The following is an 18553-nucleotide window of genomic DNA, read 5'->3' as shown; positions in this document are numbered from 1 at the left end:
CATAACATTTCTGTTTGCTTATTAATTTACTTCTATTGGTGTCAGGAATAACAGGGCAGTGGTTTATACTCTAACTGCTGATGTCATCCAGACAGTAGTGTGACAAGTGTCTGTAATCTTTTTATGTATTTTTTTTTTCTTTTTTTTTCTGTACAGTACAGATACAGAATAAAGTAGCCAGGCAAATACATGATAACTTTAGCCATGAGGAAAATTTTGTACCTTTGGCAGTACTTATGACATATTGAAACTTCTTTTGGTAAAGGGGAACCCAGACAGGTCGAGAGGAACCAAGCATGGAGCATGGTATCAAGAAGTTGTTGAAATTAGCGCAGTTAGAGGCAGGAAAAAGATCACTGGCACAGTGCAAGTAAAGGGCAAATGGTATGGTAGGATGTGCTAGAATCAAGGCCAGGCAGAATGCAATTTTCAAGACCACTATAGGAGGGGGGAGGCTCTGAATCTTATTAAGTTAACAGTGGGTGATGAATACCTTCTGTCCATCTATGCGATCCATGTGGATGACTATAATGCAGAAGATGGTGTAAATGGAATAATTAGAGGTGGAGTGGACACTGTTCCATCAAACCAAAGTTTGCAGCAGCATTTGCATTCATTAGCTCCTGAAGGTTGGTTTAAAATGTACACCTTTTAAGTAGTCAAAATTGAATGGTGACAAACAGTGCTGAAATTAAACACATTATGTTATTATCACTAGGTCAGCCTTGTACATCAGCAGCTAATGAAAATGAAGGCAGACCTCATGGTAAGTGCCCCACTCCCCTCCCTTGTAAGCATGCAGTACCATATGCTGTTGCATTATTATTAATGTGTTGTAATGATATAATTTACAGAGTAGGCATCAGAAACAAACAGTTCAACTGTGCTAATTAATATGGATAAAGTCAGCAGTAGAATGGGTGTTGCTGCTCTTACTGATGATGATGATGGTGATGATGATGATGACGATGATGATGACGATGACGATGATGATGATGATGACGATGATGACGATGATGATGATAACGATGGTGGTGATAATCCAGTTGTATTTATGAGGCAACATGGGGAAGTGGCAGGCAGCTTCCAAATTAAATGGCAGGCTCTTTCACCTCATAATATGTTACTAATTCTACAGAAAGTGCAACTGCATCAAAAATCAAACACAAACTGACATTCCACTCATGCCTGTACAGCAGGAACAAACCTGCACATCTATGCCAATGTCTCCACATGAAGAGGAACACTTTGAGGTTGAAGACAAGTAGTATGAGGCCACATTGCACAACATTACAAAGGAGTGCTAGGCACAGAAATTATTTTGAAGTACCTTGGGTAACATGTAAAACATTGGCTGTAAAGCAGGAAATGGCCATGACATAGTTCACGTGCAAACCACTGCAACAGAGGGTAAGCTATAAATGGTGAAAGTTCTACAGGGTATGCATGACGATTTCCAACATTACTTTGAACTGGTGTACACACCAAGCATCACTTGCAATTTCATACACTGGTTAGGACATACCAGAGTCAAGCAGGACTCAGTTTTAAAAGGGGAAGGGGCTGGGCTACTGTCTGGATTTGTGGGGGAAGATCAAATAATACTAACTCTGGTTTTCAAGACAGTAATGTCAGCACTGACAGTCAGCAGCCACAACATATTTCTCACAGGCCATGTCAATGGTCATCTACATCTAGGACAACCTCACGTTCCAAGTCAAGTCTCTGGGCAAGCAGCAGTTATGCAGCAGGCTCACCCTCCTTTTCTAGATCACACCCATTACACTAACTCATATTACAGTTCTCATGGTAGCCCGTTCTCTAGATCAGCTGAGTCATTACCAGGCCAATCAGTAGGAGATGTGGTCTGGGACAAGGCTGTGTTATATTTTTCCTCTGCACCTCCAAATAAATTTCCACTGGAGTCATGAGCCATAGCTCCAGTGGATATCCAGCATCCCCTTAACAACAAAAAGAGGGGGACTAAGAAAATATAGGTTAATATGCAACAATTATGTTTTAACATAATTACTTATTGAAAAAAAAAAAACATTTTTTTTTCAACTTACCAACAAGATGACCACTTGACATCCTACCATGCAGGAAGATGTGGTAAAGTGAGCTAGTGTGTCAGATATGGGAATTGTGTGTACTGCCAGGATGCTGGGCAGAAACATGGGTGATGCAAACCTGTGCATCACACACTACCAGGCAAATGATGGAATGGAAGCAGAATGGAAGCCCTTCATGTTACAAAACCACTCAACCTGTAGACCATGAGGGACCCTAATTGAGATATGTTTGCAATCTATCACACTGAGAATCTTAGGGAAATGTGCCTTTCCATAAAAGTCGCACATAGTATGAGCTTGAACCTGAAGTGACACTGGGAAGTAAATGTACTGATCCACATGTGCCAAGAATACATCCAGGATTTTTTTTAGTATCCTTGAAGCAAAAGCCTGTGAGACCCCAAGGTGTCCCCAGACTGTCTCTGGAAGGTCCCTGTAGCAGGTATAGTGAGGGTTATACATACTTTAGTGTCCACAGGAATAGGGAGTCTAAGCATTCCTCCAGTGCCCCTATGGGAGTCAAGTATGTCCACTACGTTCCTTATAATGTCCCTGGCCACTTTAAACCTGCCAAGAATATCTTGATTGTCAAAGCTATAATGAATGACCCTTTGCTTATATTTTCACTTTCTTAGAAGGCAAACTCTGCTGGACATAAGTGGTTTTGGCCCAGCTAAGAGAAGCAACTTTGACCTAGAAATAGTAAAGCTTTCCACAAGAGACAGCATTTTTTGCAACTCTGATCAGTTTGGTGATACTTCCCTTTTTATTGCACATCTGTGGCAGGTGTCGGAAAGCAGGAAAAATTTACTATGAATTGCAAATTGTGTAAAATAGTTTTAATTAGCATATGAACAGTTATTTCTCCTCACATTTCCATCTTATTATCTGTTCATTAACATAACTGCATTCAAGAACACTGCAGATTGGCATAAATAGGTAGCATCTATGAATTGCAGCTCAGTTACCCCTGTTTGCAGTTGCCCCTGAATTCCTTAATGCATTTGTGTAAATGACTATGAATATTGGCCTATATCTTGCCAATAACTGTCAGCTCTCCATGATTTTGCAGAAAGTCCTTGATTTTGTCTCATATTTCTGCCCTGTCCCTTATAAAATGTTTATAAATCACAGAGGGTTATTGTCAGTCAATAAAGCTAGACAGTAATGTTGCATACTTCCTATTTTTCAATATATGTTAGTACTCAAACGGTTGCTCTTTTCACCTTTTAAGAGAATTAGTGTTATATTTAATAATATGCCACTGATTTTGGGCCTTTGTCCCACATTCTTTTTGGATTTTCCCCAATTCCTGAACAAAGATTCAAAAGTTTCCATTGGATTAATACAATCCTGATCTTGCTAACTTTTATAACAATACATGCCTAGTGCTTCTTTAGAATTTTATGATTGATGCATATTATTTAAGCCACTCTCATGCCCATGTGGATCAAGCAGTCATTACTTGTGATTATTTTGACTCCTTACAAGGTTGATGGGAATTAGGGCTACCCACAGGAGAATGTGTTCTGGTCTGAATCATTCATATTATTTATAGGTTGTGCTTATACTGCACTGATCTCCTGTACCTTAATATGTTCTACAATCACTTTACCTTGATAAATCTCTCAAGCAAGATATCCTTTCAGCAAAGGTGGATTGCTTCACCAAATGTGTTTACATATCCAATGTAAAATATTCTACAATCAGACCTATATCCCCATCTAGATTATTAACACGGATATTATCTTTATTATGTTACGGAACCTGGAAGACAGGAAGCTATACAGAGTATTACTAAGCAAAATTAATTTTCCATCTCTTCAACAAAAAGCCTGCTCTTATCTGTGATGGCCAGCATCTAGAACTCAGGTAGAAGATTGGTGCAGATCCTCCATTATTAAGTTGTCTTGCAAACATTATTACCACTAAATAAAACATTTTTGATATATGCTCTTCCTTAAGCATGTAAAAACTGAAATGAGAGAATCAGCTTGCTATACAGTTTAGGAACCACAAAAAGCAAACACAACTTCGAAAAGGGTAAAACAGAGCAGTGGGAAGCAGTTAGCAGTCAGCAGAAACCGTTTATTTTTAAAGCGCTTTTCGTCAGCTTAATAAGCTGACTTCATCAGAAAAAACACACATCCAATAGTACCTCAAATAAATATAGTTAAACTAATTAACACTCAATTAACCTTAACAAAATATTTAAAGCAGCAACCACTAGTAACCTACAGCAGATTTAAAAAACTATGTTAGAATTATATATGCTAATTATTTTACCGTGTTTAAATCAACAATGAAAGTATATTGTTACACTCTATTGTTTCTGCATAAACACAAATTCAGGATCAAGACAAGTAAGTCTTGGTTTAAACACTACCACTTCAAATAACAACATAAAATAATATAAGTAGGAGTACCATTAGTAATAAAATTATGAAAGATCAAAAAACAATAATAAAATGTTCCATGTTCATATAATACAATCACATTTAAAAAATTCATAATTATCACTAAAATACAACAACATCACAGGCACTGAAATGTTTAGAATTGGGTATGTATATAGAGGTTATTATTATTTGAACATGGAGCATTTTATTATTGTTTTTTGATCTTTCATAATTTTATTACTAATGGCACTCATACTTATAATATTCTATGTTGTTATTTGAAGTGGTAGTGTTTAAATCAAGACTTACTTGTCTTGATCCTGAATTTGTGTTTATGCAGAAACAATAGAGTGTAACAATATACTTTAATTGTTGATTTAAACACTGTAAAATAATTAGCATATATAATTCTAACATAGTTTTTTAAATCTGCTGTAGGTTACTAGTGGTTGCTGCTTTAAATATTTTGTTAAGGTTAATTGAGTGTTAATTAGTTTAACTATATTTATTTGAGGTACTATTGAATGTGTGTTTTTTCTGATGGTCAGCTTACTAAGCTGACGAAAAGTGCTTTAAAAATAAACGGTTTCTGCTGACTGCTAACTGCTTCCCACTGCTATACAGTTTAACACAGCTCTCTGTATGTTTCTGTATCTCTCCTACTATAATACAAACCCAGATGTTCTATAATTAAAACATGTTACATCAGAAGAGAATTACATCTATATTAGTTATCAGCTGTGCTGACTGCTTAGATAGCTAGATAGTCAGATATATTGGAGGTTTAATAGCAGAATGTAAATTAAAATGAATGCCATAGCCTTTGGATCCAATACGTACACACATACATACAGATATTGAGAATGTGTTTATATAAACTGTGCACTCTCACTCTCACTCTCTCTCTATCTACCTCACAAAAATATTTATTGCTACTTACTTCATTGTATTTGTAGTACCTGGGATCCTTCTGCCATCATTTGCACTTATGTTCACCTACCAGTCCGGACTCATTACTACGTCTGGTCACTTGACTATGAGATCCCAAGAACTGAGTCCCATCTGGGGTGTTGTAGTTTGTTCGACAGGCTACTCTCCTCTTTTAAATAATCATGGGAGCAGCAAGAAGGGACTTTAAATTATCGTCTCCTTTTCATCATTTTTTTTTATTTCTTCTAACCTTCACAATAATATTTCATTTTAAATGTCTGCTTGCACTAGTATACGTGTTCAAGGGATTCTGAGCAGTTAAACAAGCAGAAGGATCTTACATTCCTCTGAAACCACACACAAATCTTGCATAGAAAGTTAATTCAGTAAGAACTGCAACTAAGATGGGAATGTACTACTAATACATTAATCAAATTATGCTACTGTATTAAGCAGCAATCAACATCTAAGTCCCTATTCCCATATGTTATATAAATTTCTCTGGAATTTGGCATGATTAATCTAACTACTTTGCAGTTTTCTTTAAAGTCAGTGAACAAAATGCATTAAGATTTACCCCACTGTACTATGCAATTCAAATGAGGAGATTCTTAACATATTTCACATACCTGATTTTCTCTTTTCTACCCTGTTTTCATTTGTTATATAGATTCTTCCTTAACAGACTTATGTAGTCATGTCTGCATCTGTCAGTATTGTGTACTAAGCAGATGGTGGTCCTTCTAACTGCACAAAGATGCACTTACTATAGTAGTCCTGAAAGAATTACCCAGTTGCTGACAGCAGTCCCTGAGATGTTCTTCATTCTCATAATTTCAGGGTCAGGGATCAATTTTATTTTCTCTGTAGTTCTCTATTTAATATGATTTATGCCAGCATATTGTCATTTCCTCAGAGAGCTACTTCTGTTTTATGTTTAAAAATAGTAGCTCCTCCTAGAGATGCTTCTGTACACAGGTATAAGTATATACAGTCCAGCCTACCTAATATCAGTATGAACCCTATTAATTAATGTGTATGAGCAAGTGAAGATCTATTCATACTTAGCTATCTCAGTTTCAAGTTTTGTTTATTGATAGTAGTAAGTAGCATAGCTATAACAGGGAGGAGGGGGCAGCTGCCCCTGCCCAAACTGTTAGCAGGCATCATTGGCAAGTATATGTCTTAACCTGTTAGCACCAAAAATCTGGACAAAGCCAAAAATATTGGTGGGACAAAGCCCCCAAAATAGGGACAAATTTTAAATATTGTTCTTATAAACTTATAAAGTTGGTACAATGGAAGGATTTGTGTTACCATGCATTTTCCAAAGGATATGAAGTCTGAAACTCGAATGCCTGTCATTATTTAGTGAATTCAATTCTCACTGATTTTCCACAAAATCCAGAAAACTACAAATGCTATGAGGCAAATACCAAAAATATGATTCAAAAATCTGGACATTCTGTGAAAATCTGGACAGTTGAGAGATATGTTGTAGTTATAAGGGTTGCTAATTGGGTGCAAGTACATTATTAGCTGTCATTTATGCAGATGCAGACATCCCACCACTTAAATGGATTAACTTATTTGCTTTCACTGTGTTATGAGTGTTTGTATGTGTGTGTGTGTATGTGATGAGGCAGATACTAGTCTTGTGAGTGTGTATGGTACCAACTGATATAGCTACTACTCTATAAATTAATATATCCCATTACCTAGATTTGGTATACACCACATTTATTTATTCATTCATTTCTAAACTGCTTGACCTAATGAGTATTGCAAAGGTCGCTTGTTGAACAGGATAGACCGGATTTCTCTATGCCTATCAATGTTTTCCTACTTTTCCTACTCATACCCAGATTTCCCAGACAAACTGCAAGATAGAATTCCTCCAAAATGTTCTGGGTAACTCTGATGTCTTCTGTCAGTAGACCATGACTGCATTCCACCCATCTTTCCTTATTTTTGAAAATGGGAACCATTACCACAGCTTGCCAATCAAGATTTACTGTTGCAAACTCCCATACAATACTGAAAAGTCATTTCTTGGCTTTTCAATAATGCCCAATACCCTCTGCACTTCTGGGTGCATCTTCTATATTCTCATAATCTTGCTGCATTGAAAACGTTTCATTGTTCTTTGAGCTCATCTAGCAAAACAGATCCAGTTCTATCATCTGCCTTTGACACTGCTTCCTTAAAAGACAGTTTTTCCTCTTAATTAAGGACTACCTCAGCTCCTTTCACCACTCCACAATATTTCCAGTTATGGGTAGTATTTCATGACTTTTGCTGAAATGTTCTTGGCAATATCGCTCCTTAACTTCCTAACTCACCAGATAGTTTGCTAGAATTGCTTCAAGGCCATTCAAACGTTATCCTCCATGACTTTAGCTAATTCCTGCCACATGTTGATTGTGTTGGTGGCTGGCCTGTCAGTTCCTGTCAGTTAAATCTAGAGATCCCCTTGCTAGGACATTCTTATTGAGCTAGCTGTCTAAGTCAAGAAAATAGGAATTTTTACCACACTTTTAAAAACGCTGAAATATCAGAATGATCCGAATCATAACTTTAGCATACCAGATTAAAACATACCATTTATCTTATTTATTTATTTCTATTTGTTACCTAGAGTTTGACCATTACTTTTTTTCAGCAGACATCTACAGTGAAATGCTTATCTATAGTGCAGATGATGTATAACCAATCAAATAAGTATATACGGAAATGAAACAGCTGAATAGTCATGCAGTAAGCAAATTATACTTTACTACACAAATCTCTGAGTTTGTGGAAGCAGGAATGCAGTTTTATAACTCGAATTGAAGTCCTTAATCCGGGCAGAGTGCAATAAGATACGCGACTCATATATAGTATTCAAATCTCAGTGGCTAAAAGAAAAACTTGATGATGTGTGGCTGTTTAACTTTATCATATTTGCAGGCTGAGAAGTCAAAAAATAGTTCTGAAGTTTCAGTAAATGACTGAATGACTGTGCATCTCTAATTTTTGAACTGGCAAGTTGTTGAGTTGTGAGGATGGCCAAGAGCCTCGAAACATGGACTGCAAATGTAGAATCTCCATCATTCCGTGACAAAATATTAATGAGATGATCTTAGCTTTCAGGAAGAGCTTTCCCAGTTAAATAAGGAGTTCAAGGAATGGCATTTATTGAAAAAATGTAGTAGTTTATGCACTTTAAATCATTAACTTCTTGCTAATAAATTATTAAATGCAGGCCACAGTATTTTTCTTAAAGATGATGTGCAAAAGTTTTTTGTCCCATTTATTTTTGATAGAATTAAGCCTCCCATCATGAAAAGTGGGCTTTCTGATTCTAAAATTTATGGGGTTGTTTTATTCTATTCTAGCGAAAGGTAACAAAAGTAAGAAGGAATAGGGTAAGATTCTTAGTAAGGTGTATAGTGCTTGGCATAAAGTGTAATAAAAACAGATGTAAAAATTTAATAAATAGTTGCTACCAATAGACTGATCACTTTTAAGGAGAAAACTACAGATGTGTGAATCACCTCAGTGTCAGACCTACTACACACTGAGTTTGCATGTTATGCCTCAAAGAATTAGTACTGGAAAGAAAACATCTGGAATAATTTACACATCTGTGAAGATGAAAATGCACTGAAGAGATCATTCCATAGTTGACAACTGTTTACTACAATGTGAGCAGTGGTGTCTGGTTGACTTCAGCTCAAGGGGGGAGGGGTTGCAGGAGACACCTGAATAGGGTGGAGCCAACTAGAAAGGGGTGGGGTTAATGTCAAGTGGCGGAGCTATGTTACAATGGGAATAATATTGATCATGCTCAACATTTTACATAAAATGACTTCTCAATTACTAGTGCACATTTTGAATAGCCTGCTAAATACTAGACTAAATTGCATTTCAAAGATAATGAAGTGGTTAGGTTATTCTATAACAGCACAAAACCTAAACACCTCTAAACAGTATAAAAGTGGTTTGTCTTGACTGCATGAAACTATTATAAGTACACATGATGCAGTAAACATACACTGTACTGTATCAGGTAATCTGCATTTTGTACAATGCCAAGTGAAAAGTAAAGAGATTTGGAGATCTCATTGTACTATCTTAATTTATTATTCACAATTGATGGTCACTCCAATGCCTAATGTGCCAGTGTTTCTGAGAGACACTGACACAGGTTTGTATGATAGTTAACTTTACCAAAATACACATTAATCTTGCAAAGCCAGAATTACAACAGTAAAGAGCAGGGACAGTCAACTCATTTCATTCACAAACAGCACCACCCCCCCTCCCCATTACCAAGCAAAAGTATCTACTTTGACCCTGCACAAATTAAATTAGCATACTTCTATTAATTTCATTTTAATTTCATTTAGTTGATAGAAACATTAGTCACAACTTATGTCTGTCAACTCACCTGACACAAAGACGCATTTCATTTTATTTTACTTTTGTTTACCCAAGTTTGGCCAACTGTCTTTAGTCAAAAAAAAAAAAAAAACCCTTTTTCAGCATATGTCCAGGGCGAAAACTTTAACATATTGCAAGCATTTTAAAACAGACATTTAGTATACACATGAACAGATATAAAGTAACATACATTAAGAATGACTCATACATTGATAATTAGATTACATTCTTTTGAAAGTACAAATAACTATTACAGTCTTGCAAAGCCAGAATTACAACTGTAAGCAGGAGTGCCAGTTGTTTTATTCATCAATAGCCCCAATCCCTATTGTCTACTCCACCCACAGTATCTGATTTGATCTTGTGAGGTTAAAAGGCAAAAAGGGATAAAAGACAACATTGTTATTAATATATGTATTTTTCACATAAATAATTGCCAGAGTTAGTTTGTTGTCTATGATACTTCACTTAGATGCACATTACTGTGGCAAAGCAAGTCAGAAGTACAACGATAAGGCCAGCCATTTCATTCACACATACTAGGCATAGCGTCCAGCCTGATTGCTTACCCACAATATCTGCTCTGAGCCTACAAGGTTTAAAATAATGAAGAGAGAAGACAATGGTTACATTACTGTATTTTTTTCACATCATATAGTCAAAAGCTTGCAGGTCTTCTTAATTCAATTTACCCATACACACTTTAGTCAATGCAAGGCCAGAGTTTCAACAACAAAACATCCACACACTACCCTAATCTATCTTGAATGACCCTGAAAAAAGTTGTTGGGTTAAAAAAGCATTTCATCCACTAGCAGCCCCCAAAACACACTCTGTACCTAATATCTGTTTGATCCCTGCCAGGATAATTTATTAGAAAAAAGATATCCACAGTCAGGCAGCCACCAAAGCACACTGTTCTTTAGTATCTGGTTAACCCTGCCAGGCTGTTATATTAAAAAAATAAGTCATTAGCATCCCCTAAAATACATAGACCGCTAGTGTCTGGTTGATCCCTGCCAAGAAAAAAAAATGCAGAAAGTATGTGGTTGGCCCTGCCGGGAAAATAAAAAAAAACTGTGAACTTTATCTATTTTTGGGGGGGTGGGCATTAATTTATAAATAAATTGCCTTCCTTGGCTTCTCTTGCCTTAAAGTTTTATTCTGATTCTCACTCAAAATAAAAAAAAATAATCCTAGTGATGGATTTTCTTTATTTAAAATGATTTCCTCTGTCTCTTGCTCTCTCCCTTACAACTTAACTATGCCTAGTTAAAGCATATGGAGAGAACATGAGAGTAACTTGACTAATCAGCAGTTGCGTCACATACTCAGATTACATGATAAGTTGCTGACTTAGTACCACCAGCCTCCAATTTCCTGTGGTTAAAACCGCAATGACTTCTGGGCATCTTCATTGATGCCTGCAGTCTTCCCAATCCAGACTATTTTAAAAACAGTCCAATGGCAAAAAGATATATACATTTTTTTTATCAGAACTTGAGAACAAATGCACACTGCACCAAGTTCCACATCACATCACTTGTTTGGCTTTACACAATAGTTTGCAGTTTGAACTGATACTAATGTGTAAAAAAATACTAATTAAACTTTTTTTTTATGAGTAAATTGGGGAGGGGGCTGCAGCCCAGCAGTCCAGTACCATGAGCCACCCCTGAATGTGAGAGACAGCTGTTTACTAGGGAGTGACATATGTGTTATTGTATTTCATGCCAAGTACAATACACTTTACTAGGAATTAATTGTAGTACACTGAGTGTCATATTATGCTTCAAAATGAAGAAAAAGATAAACTTGTTAAGAGCTTCCCAAGTACAAGACCCAAACTTAACAGCACTTGGGGGTACTTAACAAAAGCTTGTTAATGGCTTGTTAAGATTGGGCGAACAGTGGACAGTACCGACCAAGAAAGAGAAATAGAAAGTTAAACAGCTGTTAGAACTTCATTTTGCTACACTTCCTAGAAGAAAGTCTGTTACACTTAAGTGAATAACAGCTTTTAAAGTAATTTATTCTACAGTCCAACACTTTATTTTGACTGCAGTCCATACCCCTCAGCTGTCCCTTATTTTGTATCATGTGTTCACCCTGTCCATTGTAAAAGCTTTTAGGTTATTTTAAGTGACAGAGGGCTACAGTCAATCAATAATGCTTGACATTGCCTGGCATTAAAGGCATCCTCCTGTCAAGCTCTGATGGACATTTTCACATCTGCAAAACAAAAAGCATCAGAACCACTAGATCCAAGGATTTAAATTTTGCTTGTGACATAAATAAGACATGTTGGCAAGACAGATATTTGTCTGAGAAGATTCCCATATTCTGGAACAGGGTCCCCATCCATGTGAAACAGAATTAACAGTTTGTAATATGAAGATGTCACCTCTTGAATATGTACAAAGTAATGAGTTTGGATTTGAATGAGCTATGTAATGTTTGACTGACAATGACTGGATACATTATAAGTGATGTATAATGTTTGCAGCTACAGTTGTGTCAGCATGGTTTGTAATGTATAATGTTTGCAACTGAGATTGTGTCAGTATGGTATATATTCATTTATATAAATGCAAGATTGCCTGTGTCATACATAATTTAATAAAGATGCTTTTTGATTAAAAAAGTAATGAGTTGTATTCATTTATAGGTCTTATACACATTGTAAGTAATTTCAACAGAATTGCAACAGCTCTGTTTGAATAAATTTCTCAGAAGTAGATCCATGACATGCACGGGATTTGATTTAATAGCCCATGCATTTTATTAAATCTTACATTAGAACTTATATATACAGAAAGGTCTCTTTATGCAGTCGCTTCCTGTGTAATATGATTATCCAAAATAAAATGTTGCTCAGGTCTGAAATTACCAAAACACATATTAAGACCCATTTTATTTAACCATTCAAATAGTTTGAACACATATGAACTGGAATCTAAATAGTCTAACAACGATGATCAAAATGTTCCAGTTTTAATGTCATCTGCAAATTTAGACAGGCAAAACATGTTATTAATAAGCAAAATAAAAATACAAAATTAAACAGCATAGGGCCTAAAACTGACCTCTGTGGGACACCAGTAACAATTGCTGACCTGTTTAAATAGTGATCCTGAACTTAAACACACTGATCTCTATATCTAAGTAAACACCTAACCCACCCAATAATAGGAGGATTTGTCATTTACTTTTCTAAGGAATTAATTATTGTGAATGGCGGATACTATCACAAATATTTGGTAGAGCTAAGTATACAACCCAACATTAAGACCATTATCAAAGACTTCACTAATGGTTTCAAAATATCCAGTCAAATTGGAGAAAAGACCTTTTCCTCATAAAGCTATATTATTTAAGACCAGTAAGTGTTAATCCATTGTCATGGATGCTTAGAGGTGATAATAAACACCTCTCAGAGCACTTGCTCATAACAGATATCAGTCTTACTGGACAACAGTTAGTAATAAGAGAGATCAATAGAGTAAAGCATTGCCACAGGAGCAACTTGAGACTCCTTTGTTTATTTCTATAACTACATTATTCTTCTTATGGCAGCAGGGAGCTTGAATTCAGTAACAGCTTTATCACAGTCCTATATATAGATTGTATTTATTGTATTTTCGTTTGTTTACCAGAGAAGTGCACTGATTACAATAAACTATTTGCAGGCACAGCCTGGGTGAAGAAATTCATACACAAAAAAGTAATTAAATAAAAATAAATAAAAATAAGCAAGTCTCATTCCCAAACAGTGAATAGTCACAGAAGGCAGAGAGTCTCACAAATAACTGAGACAATGAGTAAGTATTATTAATAGAGTAGGAAAAACAAATGTGGTTTAGTTTTAGTAGTAAATATGGGAGGTAGCAAGAGAGAAGTGAGGCAACACAACATTTAGGTATAACAGTTTTACTCGGATGCATTACAATCTTAAGAAAATTGCAGATTTGTTTTTAGATATTTTGGGAAATCTCTTAGGGGGTTAATAGTTATGTGGTGTACCCACTACAACTAATGTTTGTTCCCTTTTAGCTACAATAATAAAGTCTTCAACAAGTTTCAAAAATATTTAGAATTTTCTTAGGGTATGCAACTTTTGGCAGATGAGTTTACTTACTGAAATTTACCTAGAAGCTCACCCCATATACCTCATCCTGTGCAAAAAAGAAGGCTGGAACTGCACAATTGCATATCTTTTTTTAAATAATATGACTTAAAGGCTGGAAATTGATCCTGTGTGGTACTTTGCTGTCTACTTGCATAAAATTATCATGAGTCCATAATATTTTTAGCAGAAGTGATTTATTTTGTATACTTAACTCTGCCCAAAAGTTATTCCTGAAAATTAAGATTATGAGTTGTTATTGTACTGCTTCATGTAGTGTTCATTGCATCAGCTATTCTGAGAAAGTCACTTATACATAGACTGCTCCTATGCTGAGTCAGAAGAAGGTCCATGTGGATCAGTGCTTAGATGGCTATATAAGTAGACAGATTGATAGACTGGGATCAGGATTCAATAACACATAATGCAGGGGACATGGCCAAGATGATGAGCAGTTAATAGAACTATTTGTTAGCTCTGCCTCATTTTAACTTCTCTGGCAAGATTTTTACTACAAAACCCAAATATTAATGGATCTATAGTTGACCATCTGTTGAAAGATTTACTTTAAAAATAGCAAGTTTGAAACACTTTTAATTGTTTTTTTTTTCTGTCAAAAAACTAGAAAAACCTAGTTGTCTCAGAATTAACTACTCTAAGCTCAGTGTACAGGACAGTACAATGAAAAAAATGCATACAGGCTATAATAAGTAACATTAATGAATTATTTGTAAAAATAGCTAAATCAATCTAGTTGCTAGTAATAAAAACAAAAATGAAGCAATGGCAATATTTGTAGATAAGCATTTGCAACAGTTTGTATTAACTGGTTCCTCATACATTAAGGAGCCATTTGATTTTAAAAAGAAAATAATAGATGTAAGGCAAGGTAAGGGAAGGTGATTTGTTGGTAACCTTAGACATTCAATCCTTTTATATGGTAATACCTAATAATGAAGGGATGGAGATGGTTAGGGCTGTGTTAATTAAATCCAACAAATTTTTGAATGGTACAGTGAGCCTTCTTATGGAAATGTTGTTTATTATTTTGAGTTACACATTTCTGAATTTAACAATGTTTTGTATCATCAAATAAATGGAGTAGCAATGAGGTCTGCCATGCCCCCTAGTTATGCAAATGTTTTTTATACATGGGTGGGAGAGTTAATGTTTTTGAGCAACCATGCACAATATATTAGTTTTTTTTTTAAATGGTTCATTGATGATGTGTTTTTTTGTTTGGATAGGTGGTAAGAATTCATTAAGTGAGTTTTTAGAGTATCTAAGTAATGTCAGTTCCTTTCTAAAGTTTACGATACATTATAGTCCTAATTTGTTCAACTATTTGGATTTGAAAGTTTCAAAACAGGGGGATAAAATAATGACATAAATTTTTAAGAAAGAGGTCCAAAATAATGCCTTTTTGCATTGTAGTAGTATGCACCCTAAAAAAACTAAAATGAATATTGTGAAAAGGCAATTAATGAGAGTTAATGAGTTAACTGATAGAGATGAAAACTTTCAGATTGAAAGTATTAGTTTATGTAAAAAAATTATTAGCAGAGGTTATCCTGAAAATCTTGTAACAGATAAATGTAATGAGATATGTGAAATAAGGGACAAGAGAAGTGTGAAAGAGAAATATCATAAGCAGGTAGATTATAGAATTCTGATCACAAACAATGTAGATGCTGATGCTATCAAAAGAATTATCACTGGCAAGTAAAATTTATTAGTGTCCTTCGGAAAAAAAGGTAAAGTAGTGGGTGGTGCCCCAGTGTTCTTACATAAATGATGGAAAAGTTTAAAAAATCTTTTTTCAGAGTAAACTGAAGCCTGCACATAGTAAGAGTATTAATTCATGCATGTACAAATGTCATAATTGTAATTTATGCCATATTTTGTTAACAGATGTTGAAAAAATATGTATTAATGGCATTAATACAGAGTTGAAGGGAGCTATACCTGTAAGTCAAGATTTGTTGTTTATTTAGTGGTTTGCATTTCCTGTAACTATTTTTGTGTTGGGCATACTACTACACAATTATATAAAAAATGTATGAGCATAAACATGCTGTGGTAACAAAAGATGAAAAAGAATTCTCTTGGGAAACATTACAAAGTTAGTAATTGTAAAGCTAAATATTTTTAATGCTGAAGAGGAATTAGGGTGGCTTGAGTATTCTTGGCAAGTAAAGTTGGTGCTTGCCACCCACCGGATCTTAATGACAGATAGGATTTTGTTGCTTTCCTTAAAAGGAAAGGATTAAAGCATTAATTTGTAAGTCATGTGATGTTATTAATTAATATTTATATATGGGTGTGTTTTAGACCATTTTACAGTCTGAGGAAGTCCTGTGATGATACAAGTCGAAAGTGCTCACTGTTTAATATCTTATTAATAAATCTTCATTTGATTCTTATTCTGGCTTTTTATTTATTTTAATCTCTTAAAGAACAATCATAACAAATCTTTAGTACAGAAGAGGCAATGTCAGATTTTGATGGAAGATTACTTAAAAATATAAACAACACTGAATTTCTTCTGAAACAAAACAACTTATTCCAGGAAAAAAATAGAAGACTTACAGGACAGATCTAGAAAGAATACATCAGGATATAATGGGTTTCCAGAAAAAGAAGAGAGAGACAGTATGATTCAATTCCTTAATATCTGGCTAAAACTTTGAACCTGCCTGAAGCTTTTTCCTTTGACATTGAAAGGGCATATAGATCACTTTCCAACTCATTACAAAAAAAAAACACCTTCACCAAGGTTAGTGATTGCAAAATTTTTCTCAAGTCATGATAAGGATTTAGTCTTCCAATCTGCATGGACTAATTATCCAGTTAAAATTAAAGACAATATTGTAAGACTTTGACAATGAATATTCAAAATTAGAGATGTCAAAGAGAAAAGTATGTGTGCCACTTGTTAAAAGCTTAAAGAAAAACAATATTAAAGCACAAATCTTGTTTCCAGCAAAAATAAGAATTCACCTTCCAGAAGGAAAGAAGAATTTTAACATCTTGGAAGATGCAATGGACTTTATACAGAAAAACAAAATACTAAAAATATCAGAAGAGAACTGGACTTGAATATATCAAATTCTTTGAAGAGAAATATAATAAGATATGGTTGGTTAATAAAAGACAAAAGCAGCAAAAGACTGAAAGACAAATTAAAATTAATGTATTTCTTGGTTATGCATTCTTATTAACTTAAAGAAGTGCTTGAATACTTATGAACAGCTGCTGAATATTATTTTTACAAGGTAAATCATTTATTTATTTTTTTCCTACTTCAAATAGTTTCTAGCTCCCTTTTTAAAATATTAGCGCTTGATTATTTTAGCTATATATGAAATTAAAGCCATTTGTTTTCATTTAGAGTTTAAAGGGTTAAAAGATTCACTTAGTAAAAGTTAATCATTATTATGATGAAACTTATGTTAGGGGCACATTTTCTGACATCTTGGCATAGTTTAGCAATGTACTGTTAAGTATAATACAAGATGCAACAAATAATGCTAAAGAGGCATGTTAAGTTACATTCTGGTTTCTTAAAATGGTCCAGTAGTGTGCTACTGATAGTATACTTGACATGCAATAGTACCCAGGAAAGACATGCTATGTTATAAACAAAGTATACAAAAATGGCTTCTTACATATATAAAAGTTATTATTGGAATATCAAATAACTAGAGAAACACTCACACTTTTACAAGTTAAACCTGGAGCATATGTAACAGTCATTATTTTAATGCAAGTTTATATGCTATGTCTCCTTTAAAAAATGACAGCCTGCTTTACATTAAACATCTCACACAGATAGTGCTGATTTAATCATTAAATGTTATTTCTTTAACTACAATAGCTTCTTAGTAGTTAAAGTACTTTGAATTTTTATTTGTTGTTTTTTTTAGTGGTTTGGAGGGGTTTGAAGGATTGATGTGTAATGCAGAGATGGATTGGATTCACTTGCAAGTATTTTTATGTGAATTGTAACTGATGATCTGTTTATTTTCAAGCCCATATCATGAAAACCAGGTTGAAACAACTTAGAGTCATGAGCATTTTTGTGATGCTGTGGGAGTTCTGAACATTCTAAGAACTGGTCAGGTTACGTCTTCCTGTCTAAAAGTAAATTATCATAATAGTTTGAATCATATGCTAAGATGTCAAATAATATAACTTAGATAATAAGCAAAAGACAGTGAATTGCATTCTAAATCCTGTCAGTTATTACATAGCTCTAAATGCTTGCAACTGATAGTATACTTGTCATACAATAACACCCATGAAAGTTATGCTAGGTTATAAACAAAGTATAAAAAATATAGTTTCTTTCATATATAAAAGTTATTATTGGAATGTTTTGAAATAATTAAAGTAACATTCGAACTTTTACAAGTTAATCACCCAGAGAAAACCCACATGAATGCAGGGAAGAAATACAGACTCCACACAGAAGGCACCCCAGCTGAAAATAGAACCGGAGAACCTCTTGCTGTGAGGTGACAATGCTACTGCTGCACCACTGCGCCATCCAATTGTCTCTTTTTAATGATAACAAAATTTCTGTGTGAACTGTAGCTGAT

The sequence above is a fragment of the Protopterus annectens genome, chromosome 2.part2, assembly GCF_019279795.1.
Source record: "Protopterus annectens isolate FY-2018-M chromosome 2.part2, PAN1.0, whole genome shotgun sequence".
Classification (NCBI taxonomy): domain Eukaryota; kingdom Metazoa; phylum Chordata; order Ceratodontiformes; family Protopteridae; genus Protopterus; species Protopterus annectens.
Note: the sequence above shows the minus strand (reverse complement) of the source record.